Source organism: Anser anser, assembly GCF_964211835.1.
Source record: "Anser anser genome assembly, chromosome: 5".
Lineage (NCBI taxonomy): Eukaryota > Metazoa > Chordata > Aves > Anseriformes > Anatidae > Anser > Anser anser.
The window spans coordinates 56,957,211-56,970,252 of record NC_139725.1 but is presented as its reverse complement, the minus strand read 5'-3'; the positions used below and the strand labels follow the sequence as shown (position 1 = coordinate 56,970,252).

The following is a 13,042-nucleotide window of genomic DNA, read 5'->3' as shown; positions in this document are numbered from 1 at the left end:
CATCAATACAGACAACAAATGGACGGATGTCCTACAATACACCCTGCAGCATTCTGTCCCAAGTCTTCCGCAACTCACAGAATAAACTTGGTTGGCATTATTACTTTTATTATTGTTATTACTTTTGATTTGTGGTTCTAAAATTAGAAAGATAGCACAATGAAACAGTACAGTTGCTGCCCAAAACTCCATGCAAACTTAAAAATAAGCAAGGTATCAGTTTTCAGTTATGGCAGGCAGTTTGGATAATAAAATCTAGTTCAGAATGAGCCATTTTTAAACAGAAAGCTGGGAATGTCTAAATCTGTCATGAAGGTCTGGAAAAAAAATAAAAGACACCATCTCTATTTCTGCAATAAATTTTGTCCAAGGCATCACTTATAAAATATGAATTAAGTTTTTAGATTATGGCCTGTTCTTCCCCCTAGAACAAGCTTAATAGGTTTCTGTGATGCATGCATAGCTTCAGCAGCATGTTCTGACTTTCCCAGTTCAGTATCATTACACAAGTACAGCACCAAACCTTTGTTTGCTTAGCTGCCCCAGCAACACTGTCCAGAAGCACTAACAGGAAAAACAACTGATGTTCCTAATTTTGGTGGTTCCCTTCTTCAATAAATAATTTGTTTGTCTGGATCACGATGCACAGCCTCAAACAATGGCATTTTTATAATGGTTGACGGTAATAAAGTTTCAATAGAAAAACGTCATTCTAAAACATTCCAAAGTATCAAAACACATCTAATATTGTGAGGATATTACCAAGCCACCCTTATGAAAGAAAGCATCTCCACTGTGAGATTAAGCTCATGCTTTGCCTCTTGCACATGGCATGATCTTGCAATTCAGGCTTGAATTTCAGCCTCTCACTTTGAGTGACCTCTTAATTTTCTCTTACTATCTCTTATTAAAATCAGCAAAGCAGGAAAAAAATATATCAGCTATGTTAACATACTAGCAACATCATCTTCTACACATTCTCCAAGGTCCATCATAGGATGAACTTCACCTAACATATTCCCTTTATATATTTCTCCAATTTGTTATTACAAACTTCAAGGAAAGCAAGTCCACAGCCTCCCGAGGCAGTCAGTTCCAGTTTTTACCTATTCTTACTGTTAGAAAATTCACACCTCATGTCTCTCATCAATCTGCCTTGCTAGAATTTATGTTCCTTATTTCCCCCTTCACCTCCCCAGCAGACATGCAGAGGAGCTTATTTCCTTCTGCTGCAGCAGCTGTTATCTGTGTGAAGACTTCTGCTGTGCCTCAGCCTTCTCTTTTCCAGACCTCAGGCCTTCCAATGTCTTCTAACAGGTCAAGTTCCCTTGATTTATGATCACCCTTGTTGCTTTCCCTCTGCTCTATTCACATCCTCATCAAGTACAGAATCGAGGCCTAATGGACAGGTGAGCAATAGCTGAAATCCACCTGAATTCAGGCACCACACAGAAAAAACAGGCAAAGCCACTTTGAGATGGACTGAAAAAGACCTCTGGAAGATGACAAGTTAAAACAAACCTGCAGAGTACCCCTGACGTCAGAAGACCTTTCCCATGCTGTACAGACCCAAGAGTTGATGCCTCTTCTAAACTACCCATTACTATTTAAACAGAAGCAACCAACCAAGTGCACTTTCAAAGCATTCAAGTGATTTGCATACAGGAATCCAAGAAGGAATTCTCACAGCTCTTCTCTGTAATTTCATTTCCACATTTGAGAAACACCAAAGAGCAGATCTTGACAAAGAGCTTTCACTGACTTACATTCCAACCATTGTTTCCACTCTCCCAGACCATCAGTTTCTGAGGTCACTGCTACAAAATTGTCATGAGTGGCGTCAGCTCCGTATTCTCCTCAGCATGCAGATTTAAGACACTTCTGGCCAAGGAACATTTCTTCAGCAGCTGGAACCAAGGATCAGGAACTGACATACATACACAGCAGAGTAACAGCTAGTCACCGCAGCCTGCCACATAACATTTCCAGCTCTGCTCACTAATGATGTTAAACAAAGCAAGAGCAGATGAACATATTGCTGTACTTCTATGCTCGCTGTTTACAATTGTACCATATGACGAACTGCTGAAAACCTGTGTAGGTTAATCTTTATGTAAGCAAGGCTGTCAACACCTAATATAGAAATATGTCAGCTCCTGGGTCGCATATAGCATAGATAGCTATGTATTGAAAAGCTACCTGAATGCCAGCAATGTTGTCTCGCTCTGTCTAATGAACTAACTGAGCTAAAGCAGGCAGAACCACATCAATCACACACCTTAGGCAAAAAAAAAAAAAAAGTTGGACTTATTTGCAAGCAAGACCCAGACTCCTGAAACAGGTTGAGGAAAGCAAAATTTTACTCTCATTTGTATTCTCTCAAGAAAAAGTAATAAAGCCATTTTTTAAACTGAAAAGTAATGAAACAGAAACAATGTTGCTAACTAGCCATTCATTATTAAAGTAATTACTTAAATAGATCATTTAACATTTTTCCCTGCAATACCAGCTCCCAATATATAGAAAGAAGCCAGTATCAAAATGACTTATCATCAGGCAATAAATTATTTTTGTTACAAAGGATATTACACTCCATGCTATTCATCAAAAACAATCTGGTATGGAAAGCAAAAGCATTCTGTTCATTCAGGCTGCTCCAGGGAAGAAGTAGGCACATCTGTGATTGGAAGGGATCAGAGAGAAAAGGCAGCACAGGGCTAACCCAGGGTTCGTCTGAAGCACGAGGTTCAGGCAAAAGTCACACAGGAAAGAGGAGGAGTGAACTTAGGTCCACATAATGCAGGATATTCTCATTCCCAGTCACATATCAGGGTCTGAACATAAGGTAGCATCCGTGACTGTAGAGCCTCCATTAAAATAAAAGCTCTGGGGATGGTTATGCTTTTAGGTTACCTGCCTTTACCCCAACACACCATCCCCACAGACATACCTTTCTCATCACCTCCATCTCCACCTGTTGCACATCTCAGCAAACATCTAGAAAATCCACAGACAGTACATCCCTCCTTCAGCCAGGTTTTTTTTTAAAGATACTTAGCCAAAGGCTTGACACCTATAGTGCTAGGCAAATAACTTCTCAGGGGGGCATTTACTTATTCCTAGTGTTGGAGTTAAATGGGCACTGACAGCACTAAATGATGCAGTGGAAACCACCGAAGTCGTATGCCCACGCAATGAGTAATTTTAAACAGAGGAGGGACACACGGGCTTCTTAAAGCCCAGCGTACCTGTGATTTATTTAACTGACTTCAGTTCTGAAGCAGTGCTTCTCAGAGGTATAACAGGCTGAAACAGCAGCACCATTTAAAACAGCACTTATCAGGAAAATGTAAGATGCGTGTTCTCCCACCACTGCCGATGGAGAGATTTGATTTGTGACCCAAGGATTCAAATTTCAGGAGAAACAAGCAACTCCTTAAGACCTGCTGGAGATGTATTACCAAATAACGTTCTGAAGCTTGCCTTGGACTCCAACTAGCTTCACTAATAACATTTAGATTAGATTCATTTTATGCCAATTAACTTCCACTGAGTCATTTCTTTCCAGTAAAAACTCCACAGGGCACTGCTTCTCAGAAAGTGAGCTCCACAAGTAAGTGAGGACACAAAAAACCCAACAAAGCTGAAAGCAACCCCAACGGCGATGGGCAGAGAAGCACTAACCGATGCTGAGTGAGGTACTGGCTAAGCGCTTTGAAGTATCCTGCCAAAAAAAAAAAAACCAAAAAAAAAACACCTTCCATCCTCTGACAGGAAGAATTAGGGAAATTTTATAAAGATGAAACTCACTGCTACTGAGAGAGAATATGAAAGTACTTCCTGAGCGATCTTGCAGTCGGTCAAGCTCTGCAGCTGTAGTGCTGGTGCCCTATTTTGCCTTGACCTTTCATGTTTGCTGTGAGTGATAAAGCAGAGTGTCTCATTTTGCCACTAGCGCAAGCAAGCAAAGAGGTCTAGCTCAGAACACAGCCAGTGTTGGCTGAAAATCCACCTGCCCTACAAACCACAACCAACACACAGTAAACCAAGTAGCAGAGACTGCAAGTCAGCCACGAGAGCTAAATACTCCAGTAAGTATCAGCCTGATTTCACTATTTCGACTGCTAAATCTGTCTTGTCTTAATAAAGCATTAAAATAGTTAAGTGTGTTACTGAAAGAGCCTGAAAGTCCCCAATAAAGTTGTGAGACAGGTGCAAACTGTCAAATTACAGCCCCACAGGAAAGTCGCCGTTATCATTTTACCTATGGAATGCCTCATTCCTGCTGCAGCAAAACCACCAGTGCAGCTGCCACGGCTGCCAAGCTGGGGAGCCCCAAATAACAGGGTCGGAACAAGCACTGATGTTCAGGAGTCCAGAAGCTAAAGCAGCAAGCGGAGGGGAAGGGCTGGGATGGGGGAGGTCAGAGAGGTGTTCCTCTCGACAAGCACAAAGGGCACAAAGAAAGGGACAAAGTTGGCTCAGGAAGCTAGATAACATTGAAATCCCACATATTCAGGTAAACCGCAGGTGCATTCAGCTATGGATGAATGAGAAAATACAAAAAGGATCATATGAAAAATATCTAAATGAAAGGAAAAATATTAAGTTCAGGAAAGCAGAAGATCAGAGACAGGACAATAGAAATATCTGCATGACTCCAAACAAGATAATCCATAAATACCTCAGACTTTCCCCTAGTTTAAAACCCCTTCCACTGACCACCATTTATCCACACACACACGCACACACTGTCAATCACTGTCTCTATAAATTCAAACTTGGGCAGCTCTGAAGGCACAAATTCTGACCTACCACATATTTGTGAGCACATCTGTAGTAAATTATTCTGCTTTGCTCTTCCTCCTGGGCATCACAAACATCTCAGAACATAGAACTAATCCAACACTCAACTGCAGCAATAGTGTCATAACAGAGCCACCTAGAGCAGCTCAAAAAGTCATTTCATCTCCTGGTGAGCTGCCTCTGGTGCTCCAGAACCTCCCATATTACCCATCGAGGCACTCAGGGTCTCCTCCCCACTCTAATTAGCCATATTAATTAGCTATATCCCAATCTCCGATCTACTGACCTCTGGGACATTCTTCATGCTTTCAGCAGTGCTCAGCTCAGCAGTACCGACGTCCAAAACTCTACCTTTCCTCTCTTCTCAACTGCTTCAACTTCTTTAACTCCTCCCTTTGCTGAACTGCAGCTCTGTCTCATCTCTGTTTGCCTCATCAGTCTCAGTCTTCACGGACGAGCTCTTCATAGCAGGGAACCTGGCTTACCATATGCTGATAAAGCACTATGTAAATGTATGATGCAGTATTAGCAATGATACCAGTAATGATGTCCTGCTCTTAAACATGCTGCTCTGAGAGTCATTTCTGTCTCCGGGAACAAAGCCTACTAAATTCAGGCTTATCTTCTAATTTATGGGCTAAAGAGAAATGGGATATACCTAAAGTACACTGTTTTGTTTGGCCTTAATTATAGGCAGTATTATGCTGCCACAGCAACTAGAAAAGCCTAAGCTGCCTGAAGATGATACAAGATACGGCACAATGCTACACGCCCTGCCCCGTCTCCTGTCCCCACATAGCACTGTGCTAGGCACGGGTCATGTCTGCACCCCAGGGACAGCTAGTAAATGCATTCCAGCAGCCGCGGCATGGCACCGACAGGATGAGGCAAGCTGTCTGGTGGCACCCGCTCCGTCTGCATTTGCACACCTGTGTGAGGGCTTTCTTGCTCTCCCCTGCTCCACGCAGCCAGGAAAAAGGGTCTGGGAAGGTGTCTCCCCCTCCAGCAGCATGCAGTGAGCTGGCTGCTCCAGCCCACCAGATTCTGAGGAGAGATTCATGAAGGGGAATTAACACATCTGGCTCCCCCTAAAACACCTGGATGCTTCACTTCATCTGCACATCTGTATCTCCTCCCCCAAGCTACAGGTTGATCAGCCACCCTTCCCAACTGGCTTCCAACTGCCATTAAACAGCAGCAAGAGAAAGCGGGGCACTGTAGGGCATTTAATGAAGAAGGACTGATCCTCCTCCGAGTGGCTGTTGTGCTGCATTAATGTCAGACAGTTGTTATGTCCCTGGAAGAGCTCTGTGGCTCCCATGATACTGCCACGACGCTGCGAAGTGGAGACAAACCATGCACGCACGGTTCTTTGGATATCTCTGCCAGCAAGGCAGTCTTAACTGGAAAGAGCTGGTACCTTGCTTTCCTGGGTGAAAAAATTAATTAAAATTAAATTCAAATTTAATTTTCCCACGCACCTCAACGTATGATTTCTTGGGTGTGGACTACTCTGAACAAGGCAGCTTTAACAACTGACTCTGCATCTTCCCTTGACTCGTCATTTGCCAAAAATTTACTACAGTTACCCGTAACTACTGCAGGCATTTCTGTTTCAGCCTCACAAACTAGCCTGACTACCACAGGTCAGCACTAAAAGGTCTAGCTCAGGACCCAATGAGTCACACATTTTCTTCACCTTCTGGTGAACTACTACTTATTCATAACCTAGTTATCTACTTTAGCTGTCAAAGAGATTTAAATTGTGCCAGCTCTGCACAAAGCCGGGATACCAGCATATCCCAGCAGGGTACAGGGCAAAAGTTTACAGCTATTAAATACAGAAAACTGGTGAACTACATTATGAGCTTAGCAGAAATATAATTCTTGCTTTTAACAGGACAGAGAATGGCAGGCTGAAGTGCTTTAGCTAAAAACATCTTAAACATGGCAACTTAAAAAAAATAAATGTATGTTTCATTTTTTGCTCTTTTTTTTTCCCTGCATTAAATTCTGAAAGTACTGATAGTCATGGAATAATCAGGTTTAACAGGTTAGCAGTAATATATGCCTCAAGTGTTCCTAATACATCATAATCTTCTTTCACAGAATTTGCATCACTGTCAAACCGAACTACTGATTTTCAGTTGATGCTTTTAACATGTTTCTATGGTTACTTTCCAAGGTCGCATCACAGACGCCTGAACAGCAGTTCAGAAAGACAAAAGGCATTTTGCATCCTTCACCATATTAAATAATTTATGCAAGTTAAGGCATCCTCACGGAAAATAAAAAAATCATAAAAGAATGGTTCTGAGGTTATTTTCTCAGCAACAGTTTGAAGCACAGTAAAATCAATACCTCTACAAAAGCCTTCAAGAGGCAGGCTATTTGACTAATGTTCCATATGGTACAAAATGCTAAGGAACGTTCCAAGTTTAGATCTATATGCACAAGCCTACATGAACTGCATGAGTGGATCTTAAAGCAGAACATGTAGACATCTAATTTGCTACTGTCAGCTTCATCTTTTAAATCAGGCAGCAGCTATTGTCTCAGACAGGATTCTGAATCTGAAAAAAATGCGAAAATAAAACTGAAAAAGTGAAGTAAAAATGGTAATGACAGCCTTTATTATTTCCATCGTTTTTCATTCAAAGCCATGCAGATTTCATCTGTCCCCGAAACGTTACAAATTTTGACTAGTGTAATGAAAGCTTGTGCACAAAATATCTGAATCCTCTGCCTACCGCTACACTAGATCAGAGTTTATTGGAACTAATTGAAGTGTCTGAGGCTTGGAACAAAAACACATTAGTCATTTAGTGGTTGTGCTAATATTGCTATGCCTTTCCTGCAGTTTCATTAGATACAGACTGCTTCAATACCCTAATCATATGCTCAGTCACAGCACAATCAGTACACAGAGTACTGACAAGCTGTCCCACCATGCCTAGAGCTGATAAGGTGTCTGCTCTATGAGTAACCTCAATTATTGACTATATTTTATGGTCAATCTAATGACCAAATGCTTATCAGTGAACCATCAGGTGCCTGTAATAGGATAGTGACCCTTAGTTTATATGTACCATTACTGCTCATTAGTGAATAATTAGATTCTTTAATCCACAACTCACAGGCATTACAATATGATGGAATATCCTGAATCAAGGAAAAGACGACTATGCTTATTTTAACTCTTAAGATGTTCAATTACATTACTCAGAGCTTGTATGTTATGTCTTGTTAAGAAAAGCTGCTTGCAAAAAGTGTATCATGTGTAATGTTTTATGTCATGTCTAAATTGACACAGCTTTCCCAAACACGCAGGAATATGACGAGAGTGGAAAGATAATGGGTGTGATTCACCATTATGATTCTCCAGATTTATTAACTTAACTGGTTTTAATCTAGCAAAGCCCAGCAACACTGCAAATGATATAGAGACTTAGAAACTAGTGAGCGCATACTGAGTGCTATGTTTGGAAGAGTAATTCATCAAACAAAAGCAGGCAGATGTGAGGGAAAACAGCTGCATATACACGGCTCCTTCCCTGCCTCAAAGTCAGTGGTCCCGTGGCAGCAAGTGCAACCCTGTGACCAAACCAGCCTGAAAAGACACAAAAATAATCCACTATCAAAGATGATTAATATTTAAGAAAGGCAATGTAATACAGCTTGTCTTCTGCTCAACCTTGCTCAGGGTTTCTTGGCTTTATACATCATTCCTTCTAAATTGCTTTGATTCCTCTCAGCTGCCCCATCACTGCTCAAACCTTCCCTCCAGCTCGCCTTGGGGCACCAAGGCCAGACAGCCACGCTCCCACCAAAGCTCCACAACCCCAGCCAGCAGCACAGGCAGCACCGCCACGACTGCTACCAGCCACCAACAGGCAAAAATCACCCGACGGCTTCAATTTTTAGGGGGCCTTGATTCTTCTCCCAAGGGAGTGGCATGTTCTTTTTAGGCAATTAACCTCTTCCAAAGTGCATTCCCATTCTCGTCCTCCTCACTGCCCTGCTGCCTGTTCGTGGAAACCCCACAGCCTCTCTTCCCCAGGTGTCTGTCTGACAAAAGACCTGACAGCTTATTACAGCTTTCTACCACAATAAGCCAATATTTGCTTAGCTGTGAGCATAAGAGAATTCAGACCACGGAAGAGTCCTACAGCTATCTTGCATATTTTCACTTGGTAATTGCACATTCAGGTCGCTTATACAAAAAGAGAGAGAGAAAGAAGAATAAAAAAAAGGAAATGGCCCTGGAAACAGGTTCAAAGTGTGGAGCCACTACAGCAGCGAGGCATCACTCACTCCATGCCAATGGTCAAAGCAACCTCCATTTTTCTTAAATCTGAGGAATACTAGAGGTTAAGCGTCACCTGCATTGTAAGGGTAAACCAGGAACCTCTTCACACCCATCAATGCCCATGAGCTGTACTTTTTGCTCAGGCTTTCTTATTCTGACAGTGACCTACTGAGAAGCTGCATTTTCTTCTAAATCCTCCAGTCCTTCAGTAACATGACCATTGAGCAATATCTGGCAATTTGCTTGTGTGACAAAGTCAGACGTTAATCAAAGCTTTTCTCCTTCTATGACAGATCAGAGTGAGGGAAAAAGGCTTAAAAACTGATTTAATTTCTTAATACGCTTCTGTCTGCTGTTTCTAATATTTGGCTTTGATTTTGAATACTTAGCACTTCTGTGCTAGACACTCTGCATTTCTAGGTAATGAATAAAATGCTTTTCTTCCCCCCCCCCCCGTTTTTTGGAAAAGCACAACATAATTAATCTTGAAGAAATTAAATATGACATTCAAATGAGAAAGAGCTCTGGATGAATATGTAAATTTTGGCTTCACATATGCTTAACAAAACCAATGCATTCACAGCAAAGACTATCTTAAAGATATTAATTTTTAACTACATGTACCTCTCACAACCAGGTAAAGATTTTGCTGTAGGTTTTTTTTTTTTTTTTTTCATGTAAGGACATGAACCCTTCTGTATTGTCTTCTGAGTTTGTGACCCTACATACACAAAGCTATAACTCTCACTGAGGAGCAAAGTGGAGTAAAAAACAAGTAAACCCAAAAAAAAGCTGCACAGACCTCCTCCCTTCCCAGGAACAAGCCAGCCCACAAGCAAGAGTCAAAGGGTGCTATTTCACTGAATAGAGACTCTAGTTTTAATGTGAAAAAGACATTTATCTGCTGCCAGCAAACCATGCCACAGCCCAAAAGCTAATTGTGCTAGGACCTGTACAAACACAGTTAATGCTACTTCATGAAGAAGACTACTGGAAGCCTTTATTCCTGTGAAAAATTCTGGATCTACTGTTACTGCTGCTAAGTAAATCACAGACGCAGCTTCCACAAGAAACCTATGAAGACTTTGTCGTCCAAACTAACTAACCATGCACCCCAATACACTGAGAGTTAATATACATGCATATTTTTGCCTAGCTAGTTTATTTCTATGACAAAACCACCTTTTTCCCAAGGTAGAGTCCCATCTACTTTCCCTTTTTCAAAAGGACTCCTGTGAAGATGGAAGCACTCAGTAGAGTTGTTCAAAAAGAGGGCAGGATTTTAGAAAAAAAGTGTGTACAAAATCATCAGTATATTAACTGCATTTATTCCAGTAGCAAACAAGGAAAAAAAAATGTGCCAGGCTCTGCACAACTCAAGTAACAGACTGGCTCTGCTATGAAGTTCACAGTTTAAGTGGCTGAGAGGAGATGGATGGTAAGGAAAGAATTAGAAATTACAATGAATAGGGACTGCAGCATAATGCCAATGCCATTTTATCTCAAGGTGCTTGCTGAGAGAGAATTAGCTGAATGAGAGATGAAGGACAGAGAAAAGGATGATACTGCAAAGGATTCAAAGGCAGGGATGACCTTCCACCAAGTGCTGTAAGCTGGATGGTGCAAAGGGATGGAAGAGATGGGACTGGAAAGGTTAGATCAAATAACCCTGATATCCTACCAGGACTGAAGAAAATCACTGGAACCATTGATATCCTTCTATCACAATTTCTGCTAGCATCTGTCTCTCTTCACCCCTGAAGATTTCCTCCTCTTCCTCTCCTCTTGTCCTGAGAGCTACATACCTCAGGATTGAAAGGAAGAGGCAGCACCAAAGCTTTGTTCTGTAGGTCCCCGTGGCAGGAGGCATCAGAAGCAAAGGGGGAGCAGCAGGAAAAGGTTAAGGCCAATGGGGATGGAGACGCCTGGCCAGGACTAGGCAATGGTATCCACCTGAGAACCTGCTCGACATATGTGCAACTGCCGTGGATCAAACTGAATCTCTCTCCCCCTACTTTCATATGATTTTCTGCATTTCAATCTGTGTTTTCAATAACTGAACTTGTTTCTTGAGTGCTTGCTTTTAGGGAACAAAAGATTCTTAGATGGACTCTGGAAGACTGAGAAATTAATGCTGCAACACATTGTGAGTAAAGATCATGAAAATGCTACAAAACTACTTCAGATAACTGATAACTGTTAAAAGAAAGAAACGCACAAGTGCTTTGTGCAAAAAAAAAAAAAAAAATCAGCCAGGCCTATTATTTGGTTAAAATTTGAAGGGAATTTTGAACAGAGGAAACATGGGTAGGGAATAAGCAATGCACTAATGGGTTTTAAAATGTTTTAGCTTTAGCAGCTATGTGCTAGCTATAAAACTCCAGCTCACTCAGGGCAAAGACAGATTCATGAGAAGCAATTAGGGCCTAATCCAACATACAGTGATGTCATTTGAAGTCTTGCTGTTGACTTCAAGAATCTTTGAATTAAGTCAATGACAATCATTAGCAAGGATCCATTTCTTTACAACAAAACCAGAAATGCATTTTGCTGACCACTGACAGAATTATCACTGGGAGGAAAACATTTGAGATGTTATTTCAGATTATTATGCACCAATTTCTTTCTTTCAATTCTAAGGGGGTTGTTTTATTTTCTGAATTCTCCAGCTTAGCTAATGTAAAGTTAGCCTTTACATTAGTTTAGAACATACAGATTCACCCTGAAAAAAAAAAATAGTTTAAATCAGACTGTTCACACCCACAATATGAAATACTGTAATAAAAGCTGTGATGCTGTCCACTCTAGGTACGTTAGAGTGGATTCATCTGTCCTTATTTAGGTAACTAAAAAAAAAAGCCACAAATGTCTAACTGAGCTTTTCCCCTTAATTTCCTCTCTACTTCCACTAACTTCAGGCAACTATCTCACGTGGATTATTCTCTGTTGTCAACCATTTCTGTGTTGACTTTAAGCCTGCAGGCACAGACTCAATGCTAGAACTTCCATACGCAATACTTGGGGTAGACCCTTCCCAGTCTCTTGCGTACATAGGCATGGTGGTATGTAGGCGTATAATGGTTCAGACTCATTGTACCATGGTCTTCTCTAACAGGACTTGGGAAGCTGAGCTCTTTTTGAGATCAGATTATAACTTACACTAAACTTCCTTTTCTGTTTTTTGATGTTGCAAAAAGAATTAAAGATTAAGGAAAGAGAAACAATACAATTTTTACATGATAAAAATGATCGTTAGTGCATAAATTTTACTTTAATGCCATTCACAGACATACGTTTTTCAATATTGTCTAAAAACATGCTCAGTTCTGAATTAAAAAAGGAGTTTGGAATGCAAGTACAAAGCCCTGAATTTTGTTGTTTTAAATACCATCTGCTTGAGAGCACATTGCATTTAATCAACAGTGCTAATTACAACAAACATTTCACAAACAAAACCAACAGCTTATTTTCATTATAAGACCCAAGAACCAAAAAAAAGATTGTTCTAGGCTGCTGCTAAAAAACTAATGTCTTAAATTGTTTTAACTGTTGTTACCAACTGCGGGGAAAAAAAACTTCCATTTGCACATCCGGCCATGCTACTGAATAAAAATGCAAATAAAAACCTCCTAATTTTGATCAGAGTGGAAAAGCTTCATTACTTCAGCTTCTGCTTCAAGGAAACCTACGCAATAACAGATTGGCTACAGGTAGAAATGTCCATTAAGGACTATACAAAGACCAGCACAGCACATATTATTGGGTTTTGATCAAATGAGGTTCCTGCTCAGGCGTCCAGAGTGAGAAAGGGGATGTCACCATCACATCCCTGCTCCCCTGTGGCAGTGGAAAGCTACAGTCACAACCACAGGACCAACTCCACCTCTCAGCAACCAGCACCAAATGCTCCACCTTCTACCTGCAGCA

The 13,042-nt window shown here is 41.1% G+C and overlaps 1 protein-coding gene across 5 annotated transcripts in view; it reads right to left on the bottom strand.

Moving 5' to 3' along the window:
- Window positions 1-13,042, bottom strand: part of KIF26A (kinesin family member 26A) — a 98,405-nt gene that overhangs the window by 33,824 nt on the left and 51,539 nt on the right. The window lies entirely within an intron of this gene.